A 26,081-nucleotide genomic window follows, 5' to 3' on the forward strand; every position below is an offset into this window, starting at 1 on the left:
AATAAACATAAGGTTGTTTAATGACAATCTATTGTATATCTCATGGCTAAATAGTCAAGTCTAGCCAAAAGAGAAAACATGGACTTTATTTAAACTCCAGCGAAAGTATAAATGGTTTTTAATTACCATACTTTTATGGTACATGACTTTGCTAAAATCTATTTAAAAATAAAAATGATTACAAATGGCATGCCTGTAGCTTTTTCACGAAACCTCAAGCCGCGTAGGTGGGCACCTCAAATGTCCTGCCCCCACTGTGACTAGAATATACTGTACACAAAGCACTGAAATCTTTCGAGCAGATGATCAGGTGTTTCGCAGACGTAGGCATAGTACGTAATTCAGGCTTTATGAACTCACATCTGGGATTTGATTAATTAGGGTTATTAATTGAGTTCATCAAGCCTGAATCGAAACCTGTTTTTATAGCTTTTAAAGTCGTGCAATGTCTAAGCAGGAACACATCATTATATCTTATGTATGAAAAATACATAATATAGCACCCAAACAAAAAATACAGAATATAGCACCCAGACAAACGCAAATGTGTTTTTAATAAAATAATTTTATTCATTCATAATCTAACTCACATAACTCACATTACCGAATGCCCCCCACCCCGTTTAACAATTTTAGGAAGACTAAGGAAGTTGTCATCTGTTGTTGAAGCTCTGTGAGCTCAGTGACTTTGAGACCACTTATTATCCGAAGTTATTTAAATCCCCACAAATAAAAAAAAATAGAGCTGACTGACAAAAATTAAAATGTGGCTGTGTTCTAACTGTGTTTGCGTTTGTCTGGATGCTGATAAAGTAAAAAAAACATTTACTTTTTGACATTGAAAAACTGTGTGTGTGTGTCTCTCTCTCTGTGCTGGTTCGCCAGTGCGGTGGGGTGCTGTACCAGCCGTACAGAAAATTAAAGTGCCCCTTTCCATTCAACGGGTGTCTAAGTCACTGTGTCCTATCTTCTGACAGTCGCTGTTAAAATAAGAGTGTATCTTATTTTTAGTATAAGATATATGAGCTCCACCAGTCAGGACAGGAGGCTCTACTGTACACAGAGAGGGGTGGGAGGGGGAACAAGCCGATACATACTCTTAGAGTTTGATTAATAGGGAATATAATTTAAAAATATAGTACTAAAAATAAGATACACTCTACAGACATTCACGGCTAATACTTAAGCCAATACTTTAATATTCTTTTCTGTATGTTTATCAATAGTGGGTACTGGCCTAATTCGGCCCTGCACCCATTGTTAGGTGTTTTTCTGTGGGTTTCTGTGGGGTGTTTGTCCCATTGAGTGTAATCCTGATCTGTGAGGGTCACTGAGCCTGTCCTCTCTGGACAGTCAGGTCTGCCTGTGTCCAGTTTCTCTGGCCAGGCTGTGGTGACTGAGTCTGTCAGTAGTGTTGTTATGTTTGTGTGTGTATCCCAGTGGGCAAGGTAGTGTTGTGATTTGGATTGATTGTGATTGGTGTTGCTGTAGCTGTGCTGCCCTGAGACTGGCTGGTGTCAAGACCAGCTGTACTCTGGGATCAGCAGGGCCTAGTGGTGGTATGAATTGTGGCCTCTGTTTCTCAGGTGGAATCAGTGTTTGATTACTCTGTTCTGTATGTTTATCAATAGTGGATACTGGCCTAATTCAGCCCTGCACGCGCTGTTAGCTGTTTTTCTCTGCGCACAGAGGATGTTTCTACAGATTGATTAGAGTTTCTACAGAGTGTACTCCTGGTCTGTGAGGGGACCCCACACTTCACTGCCATATAGAACAATGGGTTGGATTACACTTTCAAATATTTGGAGCCAGATTGTTGTTGGTGGATTGATGTTGAAGAGCCTCCTTCTTATTGCGTAGAAAGCCCTGAGTACCTTCACTGCCAGGTCAAAACTTCCAGATGAGCTGATGGTATATGTGATACAGTATGTGTAATGCCGAGATATGTGTAGCTGGATGAGTGCTCCAATGTGTTGTTGTTAAGTGTGAATTTGTACCTGTTTCCCTGAGGTCTGGCTTTTTTTCTGGAAAACCATAACTCTGGTCTTGTCCAGATTGACTGTCAGCGCCCAGGTCTGACAGTGCTACTCCAGCACTGCCAGTATCTGCCACAGCCCCTGTTCTGTGGGTGACAGCAGGACCAGGTCATCTGCATATAGCAGGAACTTGATTTCTGTGTCGTGTAGTGTAGTGTGAGACCAGGAGCCGCAGACTGTTCCAACATTCCTGCTAATTCGTTGATATACTGTAGATATTAAACTGTGTTGGGCTCAGGCTGCAGCCCTGACTCACCCCACGGCCCCACGGCCAGTGGTGGTGATGTAATTAATAAATCTTTAATAACCAGTGAAATCCAGGAAACACTCAATGTCCTTTTTGAACTTTGGAAGGGAAACACAGAAAGCCTAAAAACCTGTTAAGTTCCCTAAAGCTTTCTCAGTCAAGTATGAAAGTTTACCCACACACCCTGCCCCCTGACCCTGTTTTGCATCAGGGAAGATGAATACAAACCTATTTCCCTTTGAAACTTATCAAAAAAGACACACTCACCAGAGCTTGCACAACTACTGTATAACTAAAAAAGACCTCTTCACTGTGTGAAAATACAACCTTTATAAGTTTATGCAGGTAAATAATTGCTATTAGGAATGACTTTTTAATCTATCAATGTTAGATTAAAAAAAAAAACACATTGCCCGACGTTAGAAAGCATCTTGCATTACATTTCTTGAAAAATAATTTTATTTCGAGGGACTGGATAAGTAATTCAAGTGTTTTTTAACTTCCTGAAAAACAAGTCATAATTTAACAATATATGTAAAAGTTTTATGATATGTCGCTGTTGAGAATCTCTGTAGAGTGTATCTTGTTTTTAGTTTTGTAACCAAAGGGCCTTGCAGCTCAGTTCAGATTCCCTTCCCCCCACGGAAAGGCAGACAGATGTTTTCACTGTTTATTAGTCGCTATTCAGAGGGAAATGCGGTGACGTCACCGTGCAGCTTTTTTAGCTGAAAAGCTGTACAACGCAAGAATTTCGTTACTCTAGGAGGTTTCATGAAAAAGCTACAGGCGTGCCATTTGTAATCGTTTTTATTTTTAAATACATTTAAGCAAAGTCATGTACCATAAAAGTATGGTAATTAAAAACCATTCATACTTTTGCTGGATTTTAAATAAAGTCAATGTTTTCTCTTTTGGCGAGACTTGACTATTTAGCCATGAGATATACAATAGATTGTCATTAACTTTATGTTTATTCATCTTCCTTGTTATGCACAGTGAGAATGTTAATGTAATGAGAATTAATTTAATCACAGAGTGCTCATAAATTGTGCTAGGAAGAAAACAGATAGGTGTTCTGAAAGGTCACATATAAACAGGATTTTGGTGGACAGAATGATAGTGTAATGATTTCGGGTTCAGATAGGACGGACACAAAAACTCAGACTTGTGGAGTTAAAAGCTGCCTTTATTTTCTTCTCCGTCACCACCTACCAGCCAGTTCTCCCGCGGCCCGACCAGAGAGAGACACACAACCAGCCCGCGAGCCCGAGAGAGAGAGAGACTGGCAGCCCAGTATGTGATCTCCTCTCACAGCCTGAGGAACAGTGAGTCTGTCTCCCAATAATGCTCCAGCCGCCTACAGAATATGTCAATATTTTATAATGTCTTTGTTGTAAATGTCTGTAATATGCCTGTAGATTTTATATTACGTTTATTTTTTGTTTCATGTGAATTTCATTATTTGCTCTGGTAACACTGATTGTACCCATCAGTCATGCTAATAAAACACCTTGAATTGAAAAATTGAATTGAATTGAGAGAGAGAGAGGGAGAGAGAGAGAGAGAAACACCCAAGGGCGATCTCCCCAGACTGTACACCCGTTTCACTGTGGGACAGCTGCACTGGTCAGCGGCCTTCCTAAAGCCCGTCCTGACCACTTCCACTCCTGTCCTGCCCCTCACCGAGTACCCCAGCTGGGCGCTTTTCAGCCGCTGCCCGGGGTGAATGCACTACATTAGATCAGCATACTGTAGAGGAAAACAGTATAGGCATCGTGTAAAACTAGGGCAAACAGATTTATTAAAAAATATTGCAACTAAACAATGCATACATTTATACATCATACAATGTTACACTGCATACAAAAAAATCTCAGAGGCCTACATTCTACAGACCTGTAACTCAAAAGCCTGTACACTTTACATCTTTACAGACATAATTTATTCATGAGTGGTAGATCTTTTTGCAGTACCTAATCTAAAGTTGAAACTATTCATCCACTGTAAAGGTTTGTTAATGTTTACAATCTATTAGTACATTTATGGGCATTGGGCTTTGAGCTGACAAAGTCTGTACCGCAGTGAAGAGAGCAATGGGTCCTACGGAGTTGTTGGGTAGAACTAATGATCTGTTAAGCATTATATCATGTTTGTTAATGACTTATTAATGAAAGTTATTATAAAGTGTTACCAAATATCTAAATTGGTTGTGTAAGGGAAGCTCTGTGTGAGCAGAGATTGGTGAACCACTGATGTCCTTTCCTACACACAGAGTAAGGCTGTGTTTCATGTTTCAACTTTTTGGGTACATTTTGAAACATTTCATAACCTTGAACTTGAACTTGAACTTGAACTTTATTGCCATATGTAACCGGTACTGGTACAATGGAATTCTTACTTACAGAAAGTCTCTCGATTATAAAACAAGTGTAAAAAACAAAACAAAGTGCAAACAGTGCATCAAGACAATGTACAAACAAACAATAGACAATGTGCAAGTAAACATGCAGACAGTTTGAATGTAAACAATACAGACGTGTAAACAATGACTGGAGACGTACAATTAATAAATTACAATGAGGTAGATGGTGATGGTGTAAGTGTGGTCCGAGGGGGATGGCTAAATGTGTTCGCCAGTCTCACTGCTTGTGGATAGAAGCTATTGAAGAATCTAGTGGTAAGTGTCCGTATGCTCTTATATCTCTTGCCTGAGGGCAGTGGGGTGAAGAGCTCATGCCCTGGGTGGTGACTGTCCTCTGTGATGGCCAGAATTCTACCACGGCAGCGGTCCTCATAGAGCTGTTTAATCTCTGGGCCATATTGACCATTCTCTGCAGTGCCTTTCTTTCTCGCGAAGAGGTGTTGCCATACCACACGGTGATCCCGTTGGTGAGGACGCTCTCGATAGTGCAGCGGTAGAAGTTCACCAACACATGTGTTGGCATCCCCCATCGCTTGAGGCACCTCAAGAAATAAAGGCGCTGCTGAGCCTTCTTCATGATAGAGTCAGTGTTCACAGTCCAGGTTAGATCTTTAGAGATGTGAATTCCCAAAAACCTAAAGCTGGTGACTGTTTCCACTTCCGTTCCATCAATACTGAGTGGGCTGTGAGTGTGTGGCCTGTGTCTCCGAAAGTCCACTATTAGCTCTTTCGTTTTCTTTATGTTCAAGTCCAGGTTATTGCTATGACACCACCTAAGCAGCTGTACAACTTCATCCCTGTAAGTGGACTCGTCATCATCACTGATCAGTCCTATTATAGTGGTGTCATTGGCAAACTTAATGATGCGGTGTCTTGCTGTGCAGTCGTGAGTAAATAGGGAGTACAACCTTGGACTCAGACAGCAGCCTTGTGGGGAACGTCTGCAGGTGGTGAAGGTGGGCACCAACATATCCTCTACCCTGACTCTAAACACTGGAGCCCCCAAGGCTACGTGCTTAGTCCTGTCCTTTACTCCTTATTTACCCATGACTGTGTCACCTGGCATAACTCAAACTCCATCATTAAGTTTGCAGACGGTACAACAGTCATTGGCCTGATCACAGATGGTGAGGAGTCTGCATACAGGGAGGAGGTATGGTGCCAGGAGAACAGCCTCTCTCTTAACATCAGTAAGACAAAGGAGATGATTGTGGACTATAGGAAACATCAGGGAGGAGACCACACACCTATTTACATCAATGGGACTGCAGTGGAGAGGGTCAGCAGCTTTAAGTTCCTGGGAGTTAATATCTCAGAGGACTTAACCTGGACCCACCACACCAACATCGTGGTCAAGACAGCACGCCAGCGCCTGTTCTTTCTCCACAGGCTAAAGACATTTGGCATGCCATCACATATCCAGGCCAACTTCTACAGGTGCACTATTGAGAGCATCACTCCCTGATATGGGAACTGCTCTGCCCGGGATCGCAAAGTATTGCAGAGGTTGGTGAAGTCAGCGCAGCTTATCACCAGCTGTGAGCTACCAAGCATCCAGGAGATCTACTCAGCTAGATGTCTGAAGAAGGCCAGGTTCATTCTCAAGGACCCCAGTCATCCCAGTCACAAAATGTTTTCCCTCCTACCGTCCGGTAAACAGCACCAAAGCATTTGGTCCAAGTCCAACAGACTATGGAACAGCTTCTATCTCCAGGCAATAAGATTGCTAAATAGCCAACCTGAAGCTCCTTCAGCAAATCACCTGTAATGGCTACATGGACACACAGTTTTCACTGTATTCAGCATAACTGCACTACATGTACATATTGCATACACCATGGACACGTAAGAGCTCTACTCACATTGAGTTTTATTCCATTTAAAAAATGTAACCTCAATTTTGTGATTTTTGTGTTTTTGTGATTTTTGTGATCTTTGTGATCCTTGTGATTTTTGTGTGCTCGCAGAAAAAGACATTTCATTTCCAGCAACTACTGCTGCACACCATATTGTTGTGCATTTGATAAATAAACTTTGATCTGATTTGATTTGAACTGCTAGAGAGGATGAACTACAATTAATTGTTTTCAGGCAGTAGTAAAAATTCCTACCTAGGCCTAAGTTCCTACCTTCCCTTCTGGTCGGAAACAAAATGAATGACATCAATTTGACGCTGTTAGACCAGCTTTGTCAGAGTTTTCTTCCTTCCCCTGTGTCTTCCCTTCTCCTTCAGGTCAGGAGGTATCGGTCCCTTTTTGTTTCCAGGTTGGTAGGTGTTGCTGCTGCTTGTGGGTGGGGTCTATGCTAATGAGTTAACCCCCATAGCTGTGGTCATTGTCAGGCCATTGACAGAAGATCAGGGCCCCCGCCAGTGCATTTGGCTGGCAGCAGGTGACAGCAGGAGTGGAGGCCAGGTGGCCACCTGCTGTAGGGAAGCCACCAGCTGTGCCTTTGCAGGGCTCCAGAGGAAACGGCCTATACTGCAGTCCACTAGCGGGATGCTTGTTCCTCATTCCAGGGATCACGTAGGTTTTATTGCTTTGTCTTTTTTTAGAGGGTTTTCTGCAAGTCTGAGTCTTTCAGGCTAGGTGGATGTACTTTTTGGCCATAAGAAAGGAGGTGGTGAAGGATAGATGTGGAGAGACAGGATGGAGATCAACCACGAACGGGCCTGCTAAAAGGAGAACCTTTGTGGATGAAGTGCTTCTCAGGATGCTTGGTTTGGAGCTGGAGGACATCTACTGCCTTCAAGATTTTCCAGGTAAAAAGATGTTTGACTTTGTGTCTGCTCCTCAGTATTCAAGAACAGGGACAGCAAAAAAAAAAAAAAAGAAAAACATGAGCTTCTAAAATACTTTTTTCATTGAGCTTTTGTTTGCAAGAGAGCTTAGGCCTCTGATAGTCCATCTGTTCAACCCATATGTGTTGGAAGAAGATATTTTTAAAAGATTAGTTGATGTACAAGGAACTGTATGATAGAATTTTTGTGCAATCTGTTTCATTTCTCTCTGGTTGAATGGGTGTGAGGAATCGCAGGCTTTAGTTTGCACCTAAGACAGTGGTCTTAGGTGCGAACAGAAAACCTTTCCCGCGCATAGACACTGTCCTGACCTTTTGACTCGGTCTTCCACACCAGGAAGAATTGAGTGTTGAGGAATTATAATGGAGTATAAGAGAAATGGAAGAAAGGTTTTAGGTTTGTTTGTGAGTGAAAAGTGGAGGTAAGAGATGTTTATATTGGATGACTTGCATAACATGATGGAGAATAAAGAAGGAAAGTAGTAAATAACAGAAAGGTGAGGATTTTAACATTAAATGTAAGGAGATTGGGAGACAAAGTAAAGAGAACCTCAGTTTAACTACCTGAGGACTTCTGATTTTGCTGTTTATTCTTTGCAGGGGATGTTGAGGTTTTTACACGTGAAGGGGAAAGGCAGGATCAAGATGGAGTACAGGAGGGGTTTGCACCTCTGGAGTGGGGATTTTATTTGGGGAATTTTGACCTGATAAAAGTTGCCAGTTAGAGGTACCTGGAAGGGTGTTTAACACTGACGTTTGCTATGGAAACGGATGTTTCGGATTAATGATAGTGTATACTCTGGCTGTTGAGAGCAGACTTCTACAAATACTTACAGTTGGTTTGCATTACTAACTCTCTGGTAACTTACAGAACATAACAAGGCAGAACATTACTGTCACAGAATGGTGGGCAAACATGAAAAGAAGAATTAAAGTGACAAAAGAGGAATGTCTGGAAAGAGGGAAGAATTTTGCAGGATGAACTGAATAAGGTATATCGCATGTAATGAAGGTTTTCATACAGATACGGAAATAGTTTCAGCTTTAAATACAAAATTAAGGTTCTTTTATGGGGGGGAGGGACAAGGAATATTTTTTTTCAAGCCTGCTTGGCATTCTTGCAGCAGAATGGAACTTTCTACACCTTTTTCAGTCAAATAATGCAAAAACAAAGGAGGATGATGGAGGAAGTTCAGAATAAGGATGGTGTTGTGGAGGAATGAATTCGGGTAAAGTGCTGGGTATTGATGGGCTGCCTACAGAATTTTCAGGTTTTCTGGGATGTATCGAGACTGATTGTTGCAAAATATGGGGGCATATTCTTCGTAAAAGACAAATGGGGGACCCTGTGTGAAGGTTTATTAACCTTGCCTCTTAAAAAAGGACAGACAACTGACTTGAGAAACTCGAGACCTTTGTCCTCAGTCCTCTGCACACTCTTCTTATTGATGTCGGACTCGCGCTCGCACCGAGGTCAGCTCACAGCCGTCTTTGAACTTGCACCGCTAATAGCTCATCATTTTCCTCCATCAGTCTGTCAATGGCTCACACAATAGGGCTTGGGGGGGGGGGGGAAAGAGATCAACAGTTATAAAAATAATGTGTGTAGTTGTATTTACATGCAAGAAAAGTATTTTCAGAAAGTTATTTACCTTTGAATCATCCTCAATTTAGATTCTCTTTGCCTCCTCTCCCCTTTATAATGTCGTCTCACTGTGCTTTCACAAACAAAAATGTCCATGGAAGCCAAATGCTGTACAATGTCTCTTATTGACTTCCCGTTTCTTTTTGTCTTCATTATTTGGTGTGAGTCTTCTTGATTTTGTCCATAGTCTGTCTCCTTACCAAAGCTATAGTGCAGTATGTTGTCTGTCCCGACAAATGGTACAGATAAACATGTACTATACTGACTAGCTAATATCTGGGCAACGTTTTTCCTCCACTCGAACACAATATAAAATACTCAAATTTAAAACAATACACCAGGAAATGTGATAGGCGCATTAGCGAGTTCATGCAATTTCGTTGAAAAGCCGGGTGTGATTTTCTCTGCCAGCCTCGGCAGCAGACAGCAGATAATTTTCTTCCCTGTTTAGCTGATCTATCTGTACTCTGCTCTTGTGTCAGTTACGAGTTATGCACAATGCTAGTAAAAACCCTCCAAGGCACCCACATGCAGTAAAGCGGTGACCCCCAAAACCCCAAAACAGTGTCATAAACCCCAAATGGACACTGTGTGCAGCATAACATCCCTCCCACCCCCTTCAAATGAAAAAATTGCAGTTCTCACAGACTGTGAAAGCATTGCTGAAAGTAGTTCTGGCAAGCAAAATAAAAGCAATAAAAAACTAATTAAGTCTTTAAGCCAGGCTGGTCTGGCCTGGACCCTGGCTGGCTGTGGAGGAGGGGCTATGGGCTGCTCTCCCACAGGAACCGATGGCACCACCAGGACGTCGATCTCTCCTGGGGGGTCCAAGGGTATTTGTAGCTCATGGCTATGGAAGGGGGTGGGACCCAGCAGCTCTGTGACCTGTGAAGAAGACCAAAAAGACTAGAGCTTGTGTTGCCTATTGGGCCTTAGGATCTGGACCCAATTCTGGACTGTGATCCCACGTGTGTGACCTGTCATACCGCCTTCTCATGTGATGCTGACATCTGGCCTCCCTGCTGTGGGTGCGCACTGGAGGGATTGGAGCTGGGTACATCCAGAGCGTATGACTCATGGCTGAGCATGACGAAGGCTGGTGAGCTGCAAGTCGTGGCGTGCTGTGTGGCCCTGTAGGGAAGGAGAGTGCTGAGCAGCGTGGCTGAGAAGGAACAGCCCTTGGACAGGTGGGCTCTGATGTGGGTTTTTGAGAGTGTGGTTCAGGTATTCCACACCCCTGTTCGCACTGCTTTCTACAACCCAAAGGTGAAGAATGCCTTTGTCAGCCAAGAAACTCACTCTCTAGACACAAACTGTGGCCCATTGCAATGATGGTTGGCAGTCCCCAGCGGGCAAAGAGGGATTCCAGGAACACCGTGACAGCTTGAGTAGTGACTGATCCTGTGGAGGCTACTTTTGGCCATTTTGAATGGAAGTCATAGGCCACTGAGGAAGCGCTACAGATGCAGCCATTCAAAATGGGTGAGGTATTTCGCGGCATACCCCGGTGGGCGTGTCACGGTATCACGCGGTATCACGCATTTCACGTGTGTCACGTGACTAACTATCCGGCGTCGCCTTGTAAAACCGCCAGGGGGAGCTTAACCTCTCATGTACAGCATTTGAGCCTTTAATTTTGAACTGTGTATTACAGCATGTTAATCATCAGTCATTAAAATGTTGGTATATTTTATGAAAGCAAGCTTGCTCAGTTGGACAAAAGTACACAACCTACCTTTATCAGAAATATTTATGCATCAAAGCCTTTACTGAAGATATTACTAATAGTATTAATAATGGATGACTTTGGACAAGCTGTATACTCAAAGTATAATTTCTTTAGCACATTTGTACAAGCACTTGGAATCTGTCCAAGCCATACTTTGTCAGGCATTTTGTTTTACTTCAACGGGCATAAAAACTTCCTTGCTTTTAACAGGGCGTTTCATAATTTCTAGCTACGAAAATGATTTAAAATGCGACACCTATCATTCAACTAGAGCTTAAAATATCACAAGGAAAAATACACACCGGTATTCCATTTCTCCCTAAACATTGTAAGCTTCGAAGTCTTTAACTAACGTGATACCGGAGTCAACAAGCATACTTTTAGAATTTGATTAAAAGGGAATGTAATATGGAATCGCATATCTCAAGAAATTAATAACGGTATGATTATATCCGTGTACTGCGGCAGGGCTGTGTAGGGCTGTTTCGCCTGCCTGATCATGCGAGCTGTCTTGTAGCCTACTGGTCTAGGTGCGTGACTACCAACTGGCAGGTTGTGTGTTCGAATCCAGCTGGTGCTGGACTTCTATTTTAACAAACATTTCTTCGAAAAAATAGGTAAGCGATATTATGGGCAATCAATTGACTTTTATATTTCAAAATATCGCAGCATGATCGATATTTGCGATATTTTGAACATATCTTCCCTTCTGACAGCGGTTCCTGCTTCTATTGTGTGTGTGTGCAACAGTAAATTGTTATAGAGAAATGGAGGCTGGACAGTATGCGTTACAATATAAACATTTATATTGATTTAAATCGTGTTCTGATTTAAATCGCAAACGCGTGTTTAATTGTGTTTTTTAATCATAATCAGGCTAATGCATTTCTACATTTTCTGTATGAACCAGCTTAGAGGTTCATACAGAAAGACAGCTTGTGTTTAAATTGAGTGTAAGGTAATTTATGCTTCTAAAGTCATAGTCAGTATTATTGTACTGTGTCACATTATTTTATAGCGTTTTTATTGCGTTATTAAATCCGGTGGCGCTGTGTTAGTTTCCTGTCTCACATTATTTAAACTGTGACACTGATCATTCATCTCTAAATAAACTATTTTATATAGCGTTTTAAGCGAATAGGTAATTAGATTGCTCATAAACCTAATCACTTTTTCTACATAAACACAGCGTGATTGCTCTCTGAAAATGCTTTTCCTTTATTTTTAAAGTAGGCTCAGATTTCAACTATAGATCATATTATTATAAACTTTCTTGGAAAAATGTATTTTATGTAAACCATGTTTGCTATTAATTCATTTAGGGCTAAAATACGTTCATTGTCTTCCAATCGAGTCGAGTTGACATTGGAAGCCTGCCACACCCGGACTGTTAAACCAGCGCATTAGCACGTCAAAGCCCATTGAGCCAGTATTGGCTTTAGTATTTAGTATTTAGTATATTGTAACGCTTACGGCAGACAGGCACTGTGTAGGAGCCGACGCACCAGAGCAGCGCATCGAGGGAGCGTCTGCATTTATAACTTAGTTTTTAAAATTAGTCAAGCAATACGAAGCATCTCCTTTTACTTAGTGCCTGAGCATACTGCAACGCGTGTGAAGCCCATAAACAATATTAATTTTGGAACTTAAACATACAGTATATGGCTGGTCTCGGTACTTTAAAGAAAACATACACACCAGTATTCCATTTCTCCCTAAACATTTTAAGCATCGAAGTCTTTAACTAACGCGATACCGGAGTCAACAAGCATACTTTTAGAATTTGATTAAAAGGGAATATAATATGGAATCGCGTATCTCAAGAATTTAAAGACCAGACAATCGCAAACTCGTTTTCAATAAAATTATTTTATTCATTCAGCAGTTTGTGAGAGGGACATCCAGCAGGGAGAGACACACACACCGGTTTTCATTGACAACATTGTTTTTTTTTCAATTCCTCTTGTCTAACAGGAATGTTTTGTTTGTGGACAGACTGTTAGACAAGAGGAAATGACCGCCTCCTCCTACGAAGCATTTCGTTGATCCGATCACGAATTCTTTTCCAGTCATACGCAGCAAGGGTTGAGAATCTCCGATTCACCATCGTACTAATGGTTTCCCGGAGATTGCAAGGCAAGGCACTTTTGCCTCTTGACCCATCGAAATTTACAGACGTGGTCCACCCCCAGTAAATTTCAAAAGTCACAAGATTTCGAAACACGAGGGCGGCGTAATGGTCGGCTCTTGCTTTCCCGTCTATGCTGATGCACTGCAAGTACAACCCCCCTCCATCTCCTGGGTGATGGGTAGCAGTTGGACATCTGGGAGAATTATTCGTCCCACTGGCATCTGTGAATTCCGCTGTGCTTCCTGGGGGGAGATAGCCGGCGGGGACAGCATCAACAGATTCCTGCGCGGTGGTGAACTGAGAGGCCGGGATGGAGTGTCCTGAGGCGGTGTGTGCTCTGCGGGGGGCAGAGCTTCCGCCAGGCATTGCAGCCTGCGCGGCGGGGAGAGGCACTTTTCGGGAGACAGCTGCTCAACTGTTTGACTGCTGGAACTCTAGCCTCCCAATCCTCCCCAGTAATGCATCGTAATGCTCCCGCTGCTGCCGAAATGTCTCCATACAGGTGCTGCTTCTACAGGTTGGCACCCTGGCCAGTGGCCGAGAGCAGAGACCCACGGCCTGTGGCAAAATAACATAATTCATGTAAGAAATAGTCAAACAGTAGTATTCATCAGTCGCGGAACAGAAGTCAAAATAAACTTTTCTTTTTTTCCGTCTTACCGCTTTCTTTTTTACTGTCCTGGTGGTAGATCGTTTCGCCCGTGTGGTGTTTTCTTGAAGAACAGGCTACGAAGAAATAATTATAATTGAATTTAAAATTCAAAACGGCAATAATACCTTGTAATATGCACTGTAATCGCGTATTTCAGATGAAGTCTGCTGTATTTGCTTACCCTTCGCTCTTTGGAAGCTGGGGCGGCAGAAGCACCCCGTCTCTTCCCGTAAAACGCCTTGGTCTCCATACTGTACTATGGTCGCTGTAGTGCAGGTTCGCAGTTTTTTTTTTGTGATGGGAGCTCACCCAATCCCTTGGTGTCTTCTATGCGTCACACATACTGTATTTCAGCGCCATATATTTCATGGATATTATGGAATATATATTATATATATATTATGGATATCTTAGTTATCTTTCTAGTTCACAGGTTTGCATGCATAATTTAATTTTGAAAGCCACTGAGACATCAGGTACTACTGTTGTATTTATGAAAAAGAAACAAAACAAAAAACATACTAACAACTGTGCCATCCTACTCCTTAGTTAATACATTTTATTATTCATAAACAGTTAACATTGTTAGCAAAATATTTTGAATTATATTTAACCCTATTTTTCTTTAGTTTTGTATTTAACTTATTATATGATAGTCAGACTTAATGTATATTTGAACAATGAAAATATATTTTTACAAGATTTTACATTAAGCACTTAAAATTAATATGGTTAATAATAGTAAACTGTAACATGCTGTAACAAGATCGGTTAAACTGCGAAGAAAATGCTTTCAGAGAAAATGTTTCAGGTGTGAAGAACATAGATCAATGCAATTTCAACCAAACCTGTTCCCACACACCCCGCCATCACTACCATTAGAATACACACAAACATTTTAGCGTTTCATTCTGAGCAGAAGACCCTCACACCTGAAGAGTGCTGGCTGTGACGAATTAAACCGGTTTTACAGGTTTCAATCACAGACCATGTCGCATGGGACTCAGTAAAGTAACAGCGCCACTGAATTTGATAATACCTAACCAAAATCCGCAATATGGAAACAGAACCTGTGTGATTGTTGATAGATGATGTATTTGTAACATTTTTTCAAGACGAACTACAACATTTAAAAAATGACTTGTATGTACTTGATATCTCTAATCAATCCACGGGTCCCAGCACAAAACGAAAGTAAAACGCATACCGTTTCGCGCTTCTTATTAGTTGCTCAAAAGTAATTTGACCGTATGAAATGCATAATATAAACCTAGAAACATATACGTGAGCAGTACTTAAGCACTGTAGTATCGGTGTTAAGACGTACCTCTCAAATACTGTAAATCAAGTTAAAAATATCTCAAGACTGATTCTGGTCGGAATGAAACCATGCAAGGGAGTTTTTATGTCCGTTGCAGTTCTTTTGCAACATGAATATAATTATATCGTTATTAATTTCTTGAGATACGCGATTCCATATTATATTCCCTTTTAATCAAATTCTAAAAGTATGCTTGTTGACTCCGGTATCACGTTAGTTTAAGACTTCAAAGCTTACAATGTTTAGGGAGAAATGGAATACCGGTGTGTATTTTTTTCTTTAAAGTACCGAGACCAGCCATATACTATATGTTTATGTTAAGATTTCCCTTCAGTGGTAAAATTAGATATGAATATTCAATACTTAAACGGGCACAGTTAAGACATTAAATATACATATACGTATTGTATACAGTACAGTTTGCATACGGTAATATGTTTATGTTACGCGATTAAAAAATAAATAAATAAAACTGGAAGGTCCAGCACCACCATTATGTTTATATGGTTGTTTTTGTTGGTTGGTTGTTATTATGGTTATTAATAATACGATCTATAGTTGAAATCTGAGCCTAAATAAAAAGAAAAAGCAAGTGATTAGGTTTATGAGCAATCTAATTACTTATTCGTTTAAAACGCTATATAAAATAAAGTTTATTATTAATTTGCTGGACAGAGCGGTGAACATTATTATGCATAAGACAAAGATAACGATCCTGATCAGTTTAGAAATCTGTGTACGCTGTAAGGTTTTTACTTCTTAAACTTTTAAAATACACGTTTTGAATAGAAAGAAATCCTCTTCCTGGCACAGTATGTATAGCAAACCAGCACGTCTTTTTTCTCCAATCAGAGGGGTGTCAGATAGTGTCAGCCAATCACCATTCTGCGTTGGGTAGCAACGGGTGACTGTTCTTAGGCGGAAGATGTAAACAGCTTAATGTTCGTGTTAAATAATTTTTTTAAATTCAATTAAACGGGCACAGTTAAGCCATTAAATATACATATACATACTGTATACAGTACAGTTTGCATACGGTAATATGTTTGTTACGCGATTAAAAAATAAATAAAAATGAAAAGTCATTTCCAGCTGGATTCGAACACACAACCTGCCAGCTAGTAGTCACGCACCTAGACCAGTAGGCTACAAGACAGCTCGCATGATCAGGCAGGCGAAACAGCCCTACACAGCCCTGCCGCAGTACACGGATATAATCATACCGTTATTAAATTCTTTAGATACGCGATTCCATATTATATTCCCTTTTAATCAAATTCTAAAAGTATGCTTGTTGACTCTGGTATCACGTTAGTTAAAGACTTCGAAGCTTACAATGTTTAGGGAGAAATGGGATACCGGTGTGTATTTTTTTCTTTAAAGTACCAAGACCAGCTATATACTGTATGTTTACGTTCCAAAATTAATATCGTTTATGGCCTTCACACGCGTTACAGTATGCTCCTATTCTTTTTATGCTCAGCTACTAAGATTTCCCTTCAGTGGTAAAATTCAATATCTACAACGGGCACAGTAAAGACGTTTACAGTAAGTCTTTCTACGACAGACCAACGGACCACGAGTGCCCCTGTCGGTCAACCAATCACGCACCGCGGTACCCCATGTCATCATACCTGCGGTATCTGTACCGCGGTGTCTGTACCGCTCACTTTGAATGGCTGCATCTGTATGGGGACAGGACACCACGCAGCTCCCCACAGATGTCCAGCTAGAGGTGATCCCAGGGCTTGGCTAGCCAGTCTAGGGGCTGAAGAGGAGGCCCTCCTGTTTCTCTTCTAAGCAGGCAGGCCTTACAGTTTCTGACAAGTGCCTCTATATCGCAGTTTATTCCTGGCCATCACATCAGATCCCAGTACCGTTGCTTGACCATAACAATGCCCAGGTGGCCTGCATGTGCCGTCTGGAGAACATGCTTGGAGACTAGCTGGAACTACCGTGCAGGACCCTGGGCAACACAAGAGTCGTTCCAGCAAAAGCTCATCTTTGAGAAGGGGCCCAGTTCGGCAGAGACTTTGGAGGGCCGGCCTGAACATATAAAGGTGCGGAGCTGGGAGAGCACTGGGTCCTGTTCTGAGGCTTTCTGTAGTTCCTGGAGAGAGACTATGGCCTGAAGTGGAGTATAGAGCATTAGGATGAGGTCAGGCTCGAGTGCGTCTGATTCAAGATCTCCAGGCAGGTTAGGAAAGGTTGCAGCTCTACATTCTTGTGTCCTGTAGTGAACTTCAGTGCAAAACAATTGCTGGAGCCTCTCAGACCAGTGGTGGATGCCTTGTTCCTGAAGTGGTGAGCAGCACGGTGAGGGACTAGTTGTACGGTCGTAGATTCATGTTAGGGATAGACAAATACATGTGCCACTTTTCACATGCCCAGACCTCTCGCTCCCCCAAAGAGTACTGTTCAGCTGGACTGAGAGCCTGGGAGGCGAAGGTGATAGATCCCTGCACCCCATTGTGAAGCTGGGACAGTACAGCTCCCAAAGTGTTGCTGGAGGTGTCGCAAGTGACGAAGGTGGGGCTGGAAAGGTTGAAGTGTCAGGACAGGCAGTGAGGTGAGCTGAGCCTTCAGGAGACGGACGGCTTCAGAGCAAGCATGAGCCCAAACACAAGGGGAATCCTGCAGCAGCTGACGCAGCGGGGCTGTAGTAGCTGGGTAGTGTTGCAGAAACTGGAGATGGCAGGCTGCTGCTTGCGCTGTCTGAAGAGAATGCAAGGAAGGAGGTGACCCGTGACCCTCAATGTTGGACTGCAGTGGGTTGAGGCCGGCTCCTGTAAGATGAAACCCCACAAACTCGGTGTTCAGCGGAAAACATTTTCTCTCCGTTGAGCGTGAGGTGGTTATGATGATGCACCTTGACCACCCTGTGGAGGCACTCATCATGGCTGGCACGGGTTGGGCACAATGTCATTGCAATGGACTATTCCAGGGATTCCGGTGAAGTAAGCGATGTCCACTTTCTGGAAACAGCTGGGGGCAGAGCTCAATCTGAAGTGCACCCTTGTATAGCGGAAGATGCCAATTGTGTGACGACAACTGTGAAGTTCTAGATGTCAGGGTGGAGAGGAATCTGGAGGTATCCCTGATGAAGATTGAATTTCATAAATACAGTGGAACCAGAGAACTGTGGGGAGGAGGTACTTGTCTGGTATGACAGCTTTGTTCAGTGCCTTCAGACCTCTTCGCAACCACCAGATTGGACACCCATGGGGAGGTGTCGACCGCTTCAATGAAACCTGCTTCCTAAAGTCTCTGGAGTTCGGCAGTGACCTAATTGTGGAGGACCAGCAGGATGGGGTGCAGTGGCTGGATGACTGGGCACATGGTGGTGTGAATCGGGGGCTTATGGTTAAACGCAGTATTGCAGCTAAGGCCATGGAATACTGCAGGCCACTAGGACTGCCAATGAGAGCCGACGGTGAAAATGGCTGAGCCGCTGTTGTCAAGCAGAGAAAACCTGAGGTGAAAGGTCCAGTCCCAGGAAATTGGTGCCATTGCAAGACATGTGAAAATTGAAGGCAGAGATAGACCTGGAGCCATAGCGCACTGGTAAGCTGAGTGAGCTCACTATATCAATCTTAGAACTGCCATAAACGCACAGGGTGGTGGATGGTGCTGAGAAGCAGGTGAGAGAAGAACTGCTCCACTGTAAAGATATTGAGGATGGAGACCACGGCCCTGGTGTCCAGCATCAGGGGAATACACACTGTCCAGCTCAACAGTGCCTGTTTTGGAAGCCCTGGGCACTCTGTTCACTGTATGAACTGTGGTAGGAGCAGAGGATGGTGAAGCTGAAGCTGAGTGCCGCAGGCGGGCCGGTGCTGAATGGCAGACTTTAGCAAAGTGATTCAACCTGCTGCAGGGTTAACACGGATGCCCTAGTGGCATTAATGGGTGAACTGTGTTTTTTGCAGCGCCTGGGAGGAGACTTGCGCAGCTGCCGCATGGGCAGCACGTCTGTGTCTTGTGAGTCTGGACTGCCTTGCCACTGCAGCTGCTCCATATGGCAGGCAGTGAGTGTGGGAGAAGGAGAAGGGATGAATGCTAGTGGAGAGGACAAGGCAGCGGCAGCCTCCGTTTGAAATGCTATTTGAATAGCCTTGTTCAGCGCTAGGTCATCTAGTGCTGTGAGCAATCTTTCTCTGACTTACGTGTTATTCATGTGCTCCGCTAGCTGGTCTCGTATGAACTAGCCCTGCATCGTGCCGAATTTGCAAGAGGAGGTCAGGGCTGGAAAGTCTGCAACAAACTGATGCACAGACTCACCCACCTGCTGTTTGCGCTGTCTGAAGAGAATGGTGAGCTTTGCTTTCAGAAGTTCCACAGCCTCCGTGTATGTTACAGCAGAGCTGAGTGTGGAAAATGTGCTGTCCCTAAGCAGTGTACGAGGATCGCTTTTTTCCGGGAGACCAGCATGTTTCTGAGGTCAAGTGCAACGCAGTAAGTCTCAAGAGTCCAGCCAGCGAGTCCAGGGCACTGGCGAGGAAGGGGGGAGGTGGTGGGAGTGAAAGCTTCATCTTTGTTGCCACAGTTACACTGTGTAAAACCAGGGACTGAGGTGGACAGATTTCACAGATGTTGGCTCTTTATTGTGCATAACTCGTAACTGACACAGCAGGGCAAAAACCCACCAAGGCACCCAAGTGCTGTAAAGTGGTAACCCCCAAACCCCAAAGCACAACAGTGTCGTAAACCCCAAACAGACGCTGTGTGTGACATAAGTTGCATTTATAGAAACCTTAGCTTGCATAAAGCAGGTCCCATGTGTATGAGAGCTCATAACTTGAGAAGGCAGTAGGCTACATTTTTCTGCATCGGTTAAAACGTTCAGCAGTCTCAAACATAAAAATGTAACAACATTCTATGGCACGGTGGGCAATGGAGTCTTTCAATTTTACAGAAAATCAAAAATCTGAAACAATAACTTGTGCCTGCCTAAATCAGGCATTGCATGACTTTAAAATCCATAAACAGGTTTTTAAAAACACTTTTTATGCACAAAAAATGGGTGATTTTTCTTCCGTGCAATCAGCTTAGTCTTTGTGTAAGTTAAGTTAATTTTGTAAATGCAACACACATACAGAAAAATCATTTTCTACAGGCGTTAAGCAGATCAGCAGGTTGCTGACAAAATACCGCCCACAACCATAAAGACCGCTCTGCGGCTTCTCATTTAAAAAATAGAAAAGTTTCATTTATACAAATACCACAGACTATTCTTGATTTTTTTTTCTACATGTCCCACTTAATTCAATATTTTATTTTGAAATAGTCAGGTGTTAGCATAAACTATTAGTAATAGTAATAAATACAATTTTCAATGTAGTAATTTGTTGCACTTATCCCACTTTTGTAAAAACATTAATTTACAGGACTTTGTTCAAATATACATTCATTTTGACTATCAGAAAATAAGTAAATACAAACTTACAAAGTAAAAAAAAAATGAAGGTAAAATATAATTTGAAACTAAGGCAGAATTCACTTTTCTGTCTCTTCCTATTCTCTCTCACCGGCTTTGATTCGGGCACAGAATGATTAAAAATGGGAAGGAATGTTTTGTGCCAGTCAGTGCATTATCTTACACCAGGGGAAGGGAAAAAGCTGATTGGTATTCGTCATTTATTTCAGTCTCCTTCACTCTGCCCAACCCGCCCATTCAAAAGGGTGTGATGTGTTAACACAAACTCTCCTTAACAGAGACGCATGTAAGAACAAGGTGACTTTCTGCTCATTTAAAGAAAGCTTTCTTATATAAACTATTTTTGAGACGGTTCAGGTGGCTAGCTGTGTCAGCATACGTAGGCTGAAAAGGAACAAGTAATAAGTGTTGCTGGAGGTACAAGGTGTCATCTGAGTGATCCAGAATCATCCTGAGGGGCCTTGAATGAGTGTGGTGTTAGATGTGTACTTGCAGGTGATAGTGAGAGCTCTGCTGCAAGGGAAAGTGCCTGGTGTGGATGGTTGCTGAGCGGTCAAGGGAGCTGTGAACCAGAAGTTTATGTAGATTTGGGTGGTTGTGGTACGAAATTGAGTGGTTAGAAAAAATGGTACAGATGGAGGGATTGCCCTGTAAAATGGAGTGGTTGTTACTATTGGTCCTGGGGATAGAAAGTGTGTTAGTGGTAGGGATGCACCAAAGGAATGCGGTTGTGAGACCGGCAGTTCCTGGTGGATGAGCTGAGGGCTGTTTTTGGCCCGGGTGAGGGCCCCATTGATAACATGTGGGGTATCCCCTGTTGAAAAACTACATTTTGAGTGCTTGGCTCTGGAAATCCATGTTGTCATTGCAGAGTCGATGTGAAAAAGGGAGATTTTTTGGTTGACAGAGCTGTACAGGGGATATCTGTGGGTTTGTAATAGACCGAGGATCAGAGTTGTGGACGGTTAATAGATAAATTTGTCTAGAAACGGAAGAGTGGTGGAAGATGTCACAGTAAGATGAACCCTATGGGCGAGGAATGTCCCTACCTTGTGTATGACTACGCTACCTAGCAATACAAACGGGGTGCTAGGGCCCCTCTACATTACCACAGGTTCTGTTATTCTCCCAGAATCACCAATGCACACACAGACCAGCGACAAGCATTTGTAATATATAAGTGCCCTTTTTATTTTCTACATACATCAACACAATCTACCATTCTAAGAAGCATAAAAAAACCAAGGAACATCCACAACAAGAAGAAAATAGTTAAAAGGGGCACAATGCAATCCAGAAGGACAGTGGTCTTTTCTTCTGTAAAGTACTGAAGGGAGGCCTTCACTGACTGAAAGTCATTGGTGGCCTGGAGATGAACAACCACTTTAAGGAGAGGGGTATCGCCCAGTACAATTTCCCCGATCACCGTTCAGGTTGTACTAGAAATCCTCCTCCCAAGCTGTACTCAATTTCTGCTCAATTTGTATCCATTAGCTGGGCCAGGTTCCTTGTCCTTTGCCTTCAGGTATTAAAAAGTCTCTGTACAGTACCTCTGTTACAATGCCAATGTCTCCCATAGTTGTAAATTCCTGGATTAATAGGTCCTTGCCTCCATGGTCTCGCATTCTGCAGCTTCCCCGACGCTGCCTGTGTCGTCTCCAGGGTCCAGTGGGAGTTCTGAGCCACCTTTGTCCCGTCTCAGGTGGTTTTTATCCCTCTGCTTAGCCAATCCCTTTCAGGGGATTTTCCACAGTCCCTGGCAGAATCAGATTTTTCCAGGAGGAAGCTTGTGTTGTTTGAGGACTGTGGGGGTGCCGCGCTAGGTGTCATGGGACCTTAACAGTTCATTGTTCACTCTCTGGCTCTCTCTCCTCCTCCCTTTGTTTGGCTAAACTGGCTCTGTGACTCCTCACACCTCCAAGTCTCGATACCTAACTGTTCCTGCTAGTATTCATTGGGACAACTGCAGTTGCCCCCCTGAGTGAGAGGCAACATTGACACCACCCTGGAAATCAACATATTCTAATCACCTAGCCTTTTACTGCCTCAGTGGCCCACATCCTGCAACACTAATCAACATAGCCCAATCAATCCCCGCCCTTTGACTGCCTCAATGGCCTACATCCTGCGACAGGTGTTAACTGTATATTTGAGGGAGGGGTGAATTGGTAAATTGATGGCTGGTTATTAGAACATGTGGCGGCACCGATGCAGTCATCGATGTATCGTTTGTAAAGATCAGGGACAAAGCCAGTATAGGAGGCAAAGGAGCATTTTTCTACCCAGCCAACAAAAATATTGGCATTCTGGTGCCCATAGCAACTCCACTAACTAAAGGTTATGAATGAGAATGCATTCAGTGCGAGAACCAATTCTGCAAGGTGTACCAGGGCGTGGGCAGGTGGATCAAGCACTGTGCGTTTGTCTAGGGTGTGCTTGAGGGCTGTAAGACTCATTATGGGAAATGACGGTGTAAAGAGATGTCCATGGTAAAAATGTAACATTCGGGGCCCTGAAATTGGTGGGGGGGGAAGTTGGAGCATGTGGTTGGTGTCCTTAATTGTATGAGGGAAGACTTTCAATAGCGGCCTCATAAGGCTGCTGAGAGGCTGAGATGTATCTAGTCGGAAAGTTGCATGCTGACATGTTGGGGTGTCAGGTTTGTGCATTTTGGGGAGGACGGAAAATTGCGATACATGGGAGGTGTTCAATGATGATCGGTTTGCCCCCTGGGGGAGTTCCATACTGTTGATAAGAAGGGAGATGGGTGAAATGACTTCCTTTTAGTAGTCTGTGGTAGGGTCCAGTTGGAGAGGGAGATAGGCAGAAGTGTCGGTAAGCTGTCTATTTTTGAGACTGGATGCTTTACGTGTCAATAACTCCGCCAACAGATGACACAGAACCTTCAATCCACAGACATTTTAAAGATTGCGATTTGTGAAAAATGTTGCAGTTTTTATATAAACATCAAGTACCTGGTTCCATTTTCAAAAACATTATTTTAAACATAATCCCAGGTGTGAACAAGTTCATAAAGCCAGAATTTCCATCTGTCTGCGAAACTGACCATATACTGTAAAGCTTTCAGTACTTTGTGTATATTCCAATCTCAGTGGGGGAGGGGAGTGTGGGGACATGTTCAGTCTGCAATTGAATTGGGGCTCTCTATTCTTCACACCTGAAACATTTTCTCTGAAATGTTTTTCTTCCCTCTTTAGTTGACCTTTTGAAGCCTATGTATGCTGATGCAGCTCCCTATGTGGAGCCTCAGATAAGATGCTGTAAGACACATGCCGTGGAAACCATGCCTGATGGGAGATGTGGGTGCGAGACGTTACTAGTTGGGATAGGGGAACAAAGCTCTATCTCCCAGATTTTCTCTAAGAAGGGACCATCTGGGACAAGGAGTGTTGCACTCTCCTTCCAATGACTGAAACCCTCCCAGTTTATTTTCTGGTGTTCAGGCCTTGTGGAAAGGTAGTATGAAGTCTTTTGATCCACTCAGTTTCCTTTCTTTCCATCTCTGTCCAGTTGGGGTTGCTATCCAGTCCTGTGGCTTCCAGCGCTTCCAGCCCATGCTGTAGGAACTGTGCTACAACGTGAGTCCTCCTTTCCCGCTGGTTTGGATGTTGTACCTGTGTTGTGCCAGTCGGGTTCGGATGGAGTTACCCGTTTCCCCCACATAGGTCACCCCGCACGTTTTGCACTGGATGCCATAGACAGCGTTATTGGTGTTTTCTGAAAGCGCCCTTTGCAACTGGAAGATTTCTTTGGTTTTGTTTTGGATCATTGTTTTTTGTTTGAAGTGTTTGGCTTTTGGTGTATTTAATCTGTTTTGTACTGGTTTTAGTTTTATTTGGACTAAATAATCCTGTAGGTTTTTGTTTTTTCTATATGCAGATATGATTTTGTGTTCCCTCAGTAGGTTTGTGTTTTCTAATATCGTGGTGTATGTAGACTTTAGTTTTTGGTTGGTTATTATGCTGAGTTGGGAGTACGTTGTGATGAGGGGTATTATTTTGCCGTCATCAGGTGTTTTTCTGTTTAGAAATGTTTGTGCTACATTTTTGAGGAAACGGTGTGTATCCTCTCGGGCATAGAGCTTGGAAGAGTGTGTGTTTGGCTTCCTCAAAGTCTTGTTGTGTGCAGATTTTGTGGAAGCGTAGTTGTGATTTTATTAGTCCTTTGAAAGTATGTTTTGGGTGGAAGCTGTCTTTGTGCAGTAAGCCGTGTGTGTCCGTGTCTTTGAAATATACCTTGATGTCCAGTTTGCCTGTGTTGTTGAAGGAGGAACCCTTGTATGTGGTGGTGTCTAGGAAGTCTGTGGTTTTCATGCTTGGTGTATTTGAGTTTAATGGACCTATGGTGTGTGTTGAGGGTGTTAATGAATTCTTGAAAGACCTCTGGGCCGTGTGTCCAGGTTCCCCAGATGTCGTCAAGTTACCTGAAGTAGTGTGTAGGTTTGTGTGTATATTTTGGGAATACTGTGGCTTCCCAATGGGCCATATAGATGTCGGCATAGGCCGGAGCAAAGCATTTCCCCATAGTTCCTTTTATTTGTAAGAAATATTGCTCTTCGAATTCAAAATCATTTTTGTTGAGGCTTATTTCCAATAGCTTCAGGATTTGTGTTTCTGGTCTCTTGCGGTCAGGGTATCCAAGAAACCACTCCCGGACTGCTTTCAGTCCCTCTGTAGTTTCAATGTTGGTGTATAAACTGCCAATGTCAATGGTGAACAGGAAGGCTTCCTGTTGTATTGTAGTATTTTTGACTTTGGCTAAAAAGTCATAGGTGTCTTTAATGTAACTTGGGTGGTGTTTAGAAATGGGGTTGAGGAAATGGTCTAGATATTCTGCTATTCTGTAGGATTCACTGTTGCAGTCGGACACTATGGGCCTCCCAGGTGGAATTTCGTAGGGGAGTGGCCATGTTTCTGGGGCTTTATGAATTTTTGGGAGGAGGTAGAATATCCTCGGTCGAGGTGACTCCTTTCCTCTTAGGTAGAATGCCTGTTTTTTTGTTAGGCGTTTTAGTTCAACCAGAGTTTGTAGGATTTGCCCTATTTCTAGTGCTGTTTGTACAGCAGTTCTTCCAAAGTAGTATAGTGTTCCTGATTAATTGTCTTTGTGCTCTGCAATGTATTGTTCTCTATCCATGATAACTATTGCACTCCCTTTGTCTGCTGGTTTTATGACCATTTGTTTTCCTTTTAAATGTTTTAAGGCTATGGTTTCCTCCTTTGTTATTGTGTGAGTCCCTGTATGGTCGGAGTTTTCGTAGAATTCTGTTGTCCTCTTGAATTATTTCCTGGACGTCTGGTGGCAGTTGGATTTCCCCTGGTTCCCAACTGGATTTAGGCTGGAACCCCTTCTGTGTCGGTGTCTTTATCCTCAAAGAAGGTGGTCAGTTTAAGGCTATGGTGGTATTGTCGGATTTCGCTTTTCAGTCTGGTTTTCTGACCTTTCTCCCTACTGTGGGGACAAATGATAAGCCCTTATTGAGGAGGTTTCTTTGTTCAGCTGTGGGGTGGAAGTTGTTGCTTAGATTTACAATATGTTTGTTGTTCTGTGGTTTTGGGGCTTACCAGTTTAAATGTGACCAGTGGTCTAGCATTGTTTGAGCTGTTGCGGTGGTCCAGTAAATTCCATCTTTCTGTCTTGA

At 42.9% G+C, this 26,081-nt stretch overlaps 2 long non-coding RNA genes across 2 annotated transcripts in view; one reads left to right on the plus strand and one right to left on the minus strand.

Moving 5' to 3' along the window:
• The window catches only part of LOC148647726 (uncharacterized), a 188,666-nt gene that overhangs the window by 37,917 nt on the left and 124,668 nt on the right, over positions 1 to 26,081 (minus strand). The gene's annotated exons all lie outside the window — the stretch shown is intronic.
• LOC148647728 (uncharacterized) overlaps positions 1,326 to 26,081 on the plus strand; it is a 492,485-nt gene continuing 467,729 nt past the window's right edge. The window contains exon 1 of the long non-coding RNA XR_015926700.1: positions 1,326 to 1,425. This is a non-coding gene — a long non-coding RNA (uncharacterized LOC148647728). The remainder of the gene's footprint in view (positions 1,426 to 26,081) is intronic.

The sequence above is a fragment of the Lepisosteus platostomus genome, chromosome 15 (genome assembly GCF_059453375.1).
Source record: "Lepisosteus platostomus isolate fLepPlt1 chromosome 15, fLepPlt1.hap1, whole genome shotgun sequence".
Lineage (NCBI taxonomy): Eukaryota > Metazoa > Chordata > Actinopteri > Semionotiformes > Lepisosteidae > Lepisosteus > Lepisosteus platostomus.